We start from the raw sequence: 7558 nt of genomic DNA on the forward strand, positions 1-7558 counted from the left end.
ATATGCATCACACAATCTCAGATTCATCTATTCAAACCAACACGAAGAACTTCAAAGAGTGCCCCAAAGTTTCAACCGGAGAGTCAAGACGAAAACGTGTGCCAACCCCTATGCATAAGTTCACAAGGTCACTAAACCCGCAAGTTGATCACCAAAACATACATCAAGTGGATCACGTGAATATGCCATTGTCACCATAAATAAGCACATGCAAGACATACATCAAGTGGTCTCAAATCCTTAAAGACTCAATCTGATAAGATAACTTCAAAGGGAAAACTCAATCCATTACAAGATGGTAGAGGGGGAGAAACATCATAAGATACAACTATAATAGCAAAGCCCGTGGTACATCAAGGTCGTGCCAAATCAAGAACACGAGAGAGAGAGAGAGAGATCAAACACATAGCTACTGGTACATACCCTCAGCCCTGAGGGTGAACTACTCCCTCCTCGTCACGGAGAGCGCCGGGATGATGAAGATGGCCACCAGTGATGATTCCCCCCTCTGGCAGGGTACCAAAACAGGGTCCCGATTGGTTTTTGGTGGCTACAGAGGCTTGCGGCGGCGGAACTCCCGATCTTGGTTCTGTTCTAGAATTTTGGGGATATATAAGAGGTGTTGGCGTCGGGAACAAGTCAGGGGGGTCCACGAGGCAGGCACAAGGTAGGGGGCCCTCCACCCTCGTGGTGGCCTTGGGACTCTTCTTGTCCATATTCGATGCTCCGTGGGCTTCTTCTGGTCCAAAAATAATCTCCGCAAATTTTTCAGGTCAATTGGACTCCATTTGATATTCCTTTTGTGCAAAACTCAAAAACAAGGAAAAAACAGAAACTGGCACTAGGCTCTAGGTTGATAGGTTAGTCCCAAAAATCATATAAAATAGCATATATATGCATATAAAACATCCAAGATAGATAATATAATAGCATGGAACAATCAAAAGTTATAGATACGTTGGAGACGTATCACTGGCGACCGTAAAAAGGTGAAGGAAATATGCCCTAGTGGCAATAATAAAGTTGTTATTTTATTTTCCTTATTCATGATCAAGGTTTATTATTCATGCTAGACTTGTATTGATCGGAAACTTAAATACATGTGTGAATACATAAACAAATACCGTGTCCCTAGTAAGCCTCTACTAGACTAGCTCGTTGATCAAAGATGGTTAAGGTTTCCTAAACATGGACATGTGTTGTCATTTGATGATCGTTTAGTTTTATTGCTATAGCATTCTTCATGTCGAATACATATTCCTTCGGTTATGAGGAATACCTTGTGTGCTATCAAACGTCAAAACATAAATGGGTGATCATAAATATGCTCTAGAGGTATCTCCGAAGGTGTTTGTTGAGTTGGCATAGATCGAGATTAGGATTTGTCACTCCGAGTATCGGAGAGGGATCTCTAGGCCCTCTCGATAATACACATCATAAGCTTGCAAGCAAATGACTAAGGAGTTAGTCACAAGGTGATGTATTACGGAACGTGTAAAGAGACTTGCCAGTAACGATATTGAACTAGGTATGAAGATACCGACGATCGAATCTCGGGCAAGTAACATACCGATGGACAAGGGGAATTACGTATGTTGTCATAACGGTTCGACCGATAAAGATCTTCGTAGAATATGTAGGACCCAATACAGGCATCCAGGTTCCGCTATTGGTTATTGACCAGAGAGGTGCCTCGGTCATGTTTACATAGTTCTCGAACCCGTAGGGTCCTCACGCTTAAAGTTCGATGATGATATGCTATTATATGAGTTATGTGATTTGGTGACCAAATGTTCTTCGGAGTCCCAGATAAGATCACGGACATGATGAGGAGTCTCAAAATGGTCGATAGGTAAAGATTGTTATAAAGGATGATGGTATTCGGACACCGGAAGTGTTCCGGAGGGTACTATTTACATATCGGGTCACCGGAAGGGGTTCCGAGCACCCCCGGCAAAACATACGGGCCTTTTGGGCCAAGAGGGGAAACGCACCAGCCACAAGGGGCTGGTGCGCCTCCCATATGGGCCGGCCTAGGAGGAGAAGGAAGGAGGGGAAGGGAAAGGAAAGAGTGGAATAGGATTCCCCCTTCCTTCCCTCTCCCCCCATCTTTCCTTTCCTCTCCGACAAAAATGGCAGAGGGCGCGGCCACGGGCAGGAGCCCAAGTAGGATTCGGACCTACTTGCGGCACCCCTTGTCCTCTCCCCTCTCCCTCCCACCTATATATACGAGGAGGGGGGCGCCTAGAACACACCAGACAAATGCCTAGCCGTGTGCGGCGCCCCCCTCCACCGTTTACAACCCCGGTCATATTTTCGTAGTGCTTTGGCAAAGCCCTGAGGAGATCACTTCACCATCACCGCCACCACGCTGTCGGGCCGGCGGAGCTCATCTACTACCTTGAAGTCTTGCTGGATCAAGAATGCAAGGGACGTCACCGAGCTGAATGTGTGCAGAACGCGGAGGTGCCATGTGTTTGGTACTTGATCGGTTGAAGCGCGAGGAAGTTCGACTACATCAACTGCATTGTGAAACGCTTCCACTTACGGTCCACGAGGGTATGTCGACACACTCTCCCACTCGTTGCTATGCATCTCCCTGGATAGATCATTACATGTGCGTAGAATTTTTTTTGTTTTGCATGGAACGATTCCCAACAAAAGGGTGGATCCAACCTCAGCCTATTCAAAGGGAAGCTCGCACCAGCCGGTGATTCAAATTCCTTACCGTTGGATGTCGAAGAATGGCGGACCATTTCGTTGTATATCTTCAACAACCTAACAGAAGTGTGTCCGTACATCAAGTAAGTTCTCCGTACATTGTTTCGCAACTTCTAATTCCTTTGAACTGCTCTTATTCCCTGATATTTGATACAGTCGATACATCACCAAATTCTTGTATGGAGCGGCGATCCAAAGGATTCCGTCAAAGAGAATGAGCTTTTGGCAAAGCATGGGGGAGGCTATCCCACTTCATCTCTTGCTTCAAACAAATGGTAATTTCCATTAGACCATTTTATTTCTTCGTCTAGTTTGCGGCTAATGCAACAATCCTTTCATATTAAACTTGTAGGCCAATTCAGAGTTGATGGACGCGGAATTGAGACAAGTTGCTAAGGGTTTTGACTATAAGGTCTGTTCATTTGAAAAATACGACATCAACGGGTATCGCTTTTGTTCCTATGGCAAAGAGCTATCTATGGCTGACCGAAAGTCTACAAATTGTTGTGTCTCTGATATCGGCGAAGGAGATACCGAGTATTATGGAAGAGTTGAAGCAATTTATGAACGTCTATTCTATGGTGCAAACCCACCAAACGTCGTAGTCTTCAAATGTTATTGGTTCCAGCCGAAGGAGACTAGAAGGACTCATGAACATATAGGTCTAGTCGAAATCAAACAAAGCGCCCATTTGGATGGTCCCAATGTCTATATTACGGCTCAATAGGCAACCCAGGTTTTCTATCTACCGTGTGCCGGTCAAAGTGATCCAAATCTCAATGGTTGGGATGTCGTTTGTGAAGTACCGCCACGTGTTAGACCACCTCCCCCAATGAACAGGATTATGAACCTCACATTAACCCAGACACATATGAAGGAGAATTCTTCCAAGAAACACGTCTTTCCAAAAAACATATCAAGAACCGCTCTACTTCACCCCAGAACATTGAAGTAGACAGCGATAGCGAATCCGACTTCACCACTGAGCCGAAACAAGAAGAGCCGGAACAAGAAGAGGTTACTACTGCGGATGACCTGTTAATACTTGACCGATTAGGTAAAGGAGGCCTTCCACATGATGATGCATTTATTGATGATGTGATGAGCACGTCATTATTGATAGTGATGATGATGATGCATTTATTGATCTCGGAGCATATATAGTTGATGAAGATTAATATTAGTAATGTCAGGTATTCAATTATTATTATGTACATATATATTATAAACTAGTTCATGTTATCAGACATTCAATTTTTTATTATGTTCATGATGATGATACACTTAAATTATATACGTATTTTTTTTATGTTGTACTAATTTGGTTTACTCTTTGTCATTGCAGGTATTTACAGATGGTGGGTGCGGGTCCAGAGCGCTCCGAGGCTCCTTCAGCGGCGCGTGCTAGGAGGGGTGCTTCCATTCCACCCCAGCACCTCTGAAGAGTGCTGCTAGACAGTATGCAGACACCACCGACAGGCGCTTCTTCTTCAGCCGGGAGGGGTCAGCGGAAGAATAGGGGTGCTAGAGGTGGACGTGGTGGCGGGAGAGGTAGGAAGGCTGCTACGCCTTCCTCGCCACCACCCCCAGGTGATTCACCCGACCACACAACTGCTCCGTCTGAGGTGGACCAGTTTGACGTGGACCCGTCTCGGAGTCCGGTCCACGAGCCTCGGGCCGACAAGCCTCAGGTGATACATCTCCAACGTATCTATAAATTTTTATTGTTCCATGCTATTATATTATCTTTTTTGGATATTTTATATCCATTATTATGCTATTTTATATTATTTTTGGGACTAACCTATTAACCTAGAGCCCAGTGTCAGTTCCTGTTTTTTCTTTGTTTTAGAGTTTCGCAGAAAAGGAATACCAAACGGACTAAAACTTCCGCGATGATATTTCTTTGACCAGAAGCACACCAGGAGACTTGGAGATGAAGTCAGAGGAGCCACAAGGCGGCCACAAGGGTGGAGGGCGCGCCCAGGGGGTAGGGCACGCCCCTATCTTGTGGGCCCCTCGTGGGTCTCCTGACCTAATTTCTTCGCCTATATATTCTCATATACCCCAAAACCATTAGGGGCATCCACGAAAACACTTTTCCACCGCCGTAACCTTCTGTACGCGTGAGATCCCATCTAGGGACCTTTTCCGGCGTCTTGCCAGAGGTGGATTCGATCACGGAGGGCTTCTACATCGACGCCATTGCCCTTCCGATGAAGCGTCAGTAGTTTACCCCAGACCTACGGGTCCATAGCTAGTAGTTAGATGGCTTCTGCTCTCTTTGATTCGTGATACCATGTTCTCCTCGATGTTCTTGGATATCTATTCGATCTAATACTTTTTTTGCGGTGTGTTTGTTGAGATCCGATGAATTTTGAATTTATGATCAGCTTATCTATGAATATTATTTGAATCTTCTCTGAATTCTTATGTGCATGATTTGATGTCTTTGCAAGTCTCTTCGAATTATCGGTTTGGTTTGGCCAACTAGATTGGTTCTTCTTGCAATGGGAGAAGCGCTTAGCTTTGGGTTTAATCTTGCGCTGTCCTTTCCCAGTGAGAGTAGGGGCAGAAAGGCACGTATTGTATTGTTGCCATCAAGCATAAAAAGATGGGGTTTTCATCATATTGCTTGAATTAATTCCTCTACATCATGTCATCTTACTTAATGCGTTACTCCGTTCTTTATGAACTTAATACTCTAGATGCATGTTGGATAGCTCTCGATGTGTGGAGTGATAGTAGTAGATGCAGAATCGTTTCGGTCTACTTGACACAGACGTGATGCCTATATTCATGATCATTGCCTTAGATATCTTCATAACTTTGGGCTTTTCTATCAATTGCTCAGCAGTAATTTGTTCACCCACCATATTATTTTCTATCTTGAGAGAAGCCTCTAGTGAAACCTATGGCCCCCGGGTCTCTTTTCCATCATATAAGTTTCCGATCTACAATTTTAGTTTCCAATATACTATTCTACAATCTTTTACTTTCCCATCTATAAACCAAAAATACCAAAAATATTTACTTTATCATTTACCAACCTCTATCAGATCTCACTTTTGCAAGTAACCGTGAAGGGATTGACAACCCCTTTATCATGTTGGGTGCAAGTTTGTTTCATTGTTTGTGGAGGTATTTGGTGATTTGTGTGTTGTCTCCTATTGGATTGATACCTTGGTTCTCAAACTAAGGGAAATACTTATCTCTAGTTTGTTGCATCACCCTTTCCACTTCAAGGGAAAAACCAACGCAAGCTCAAGAAGTAGCATCGGGTCGCCGAGCCTTCGCCCCACGAGACTCCGGTCCCAGAGACTTCGTCCCACGAGACTCCGGAGCAAAGCAGGGATCACGCTATATCCCACGAGACTCCAGAGGCGATTGGCCATGCTGATGGTAGCGAGGACCGCTTTTTTGATGATAGATATAACGAGGGCGAACTGGTTGAGGGGGGCAAACGTCTACCAGCTTGGTGGTACAAAGCTCCCGCCCGTGCCGGCGACCCGCGAGCAAAGGTGGTTGATTGCGCCTAATGGAGATAAGTAAGTGCATTTACTCTTTTTTAACCTTTTGTCTCCATGTTTCTTCAAATTAATATCTAATGCATTGGCCTTGTCATACTGCAGGGGTTGGAAACATGGCCCTGGTGTATTCAGGCCGAACCAGGTCCTTGGTGTGCTTTGCCGGCAGAACTTCCCGGGGTGGGACACGTTGCCAGGTGAGGGTCAGGTTCGTCGACAGCTAGCATTGAGCTGGGAGCTATACTTGGATGCCCCGGCCCTACTGGAGGACAGGTTCGACTGTGTATTGTGCCTGATGGTGACCGAGATTGTGATCCGGACGTTTTGGGTAATTTCTCCTTTACAAAATTAAAAATCAACAGTACCTAGTGATTGTACTAATCAGTATTGCCTTGTTTGATTGCAGACCTTCTAAGTTGTCTTGAGGGGGAGCAGGAGGCAGCGGCTATGGTTATCGAAGTCGAGTGCAGGCCCTACTTCAGAACTTACATCACGAGGCCCGGGTGCATGCTGTTCGAGACTACTATTCCTCGACTGGTATTAAGAGGTATAAGACAAAGTGCCGCGGCAAGTTTCTGAGTAAGGAGAAGTACATGAAGGTAATTACCTATTGTTAAGGCCTTTTCTTACTTTCCTCGATTTGATTCGTAGGTGTAGCACTGATAATTCGCTTGACTAACATAGGTGCCCTCGAGATGCTGTGCGGATAGGATGGACTGTTGGGAGGCGTTGGTGGATGAGTGGTGCTCTCCCCAATGGCTAGCCCTCCACGAAAAGGCCAAGGACAAGCGTGCCAAAATGGTTGGTGTGCCACACCATTAAGGGAGCTCCAACCTATGAGTACAGGGATAACAGGGACAGTGCTAGGACAACGTATCAGTCCATCCCCAATGGCTATCGAGCCATGGGACCTCCCACCACAAGAGATCATCACCAGCTCTGGATCAAAGGACGCAGGCTCGGATTAAAGTCCTCCCCTTTCCTTGTCTTCCCCTCATCTATCTGGTGGTGGGAGGTCCCAAGGCATGATGTGAGTTTGACCTCGATCATCTAGAGAGCTTCACCAACATCTCCTCCCACCACAACCTCATGAGGTACACAGACGAAATGATGGATTGAACTTACTTCTCGAGCATTTTAGTCATGGTCGCATACTCCTCGGGATCGTTTACTAGTCCCTGCTCAAGCTTTATCTCTAGCGGAATAAAGTGGAAGCTGCGCACGGATGCATAACTCATCAATTACATTACTATAACCTCGAGTAATAAGGGAAAACGAATATGCACAAGAAAGTGACACTCGCTTGAATT

This window comes from Aegilops tauschii, chromosome 1, assembly GCF_002575655.3.
Source record: "Aegilops tauschii subsp. strangulata cultivar AL8/78 chromosome 1, Aet v6.0, whole genome shotgun sequence".
Taxonomy (NCBI): Eukaryota; Viridiplantae; Streptophyta; class Magnoliopsida; order Poales; family Poaceae; genus Aegilops; species Aegilops tauschii.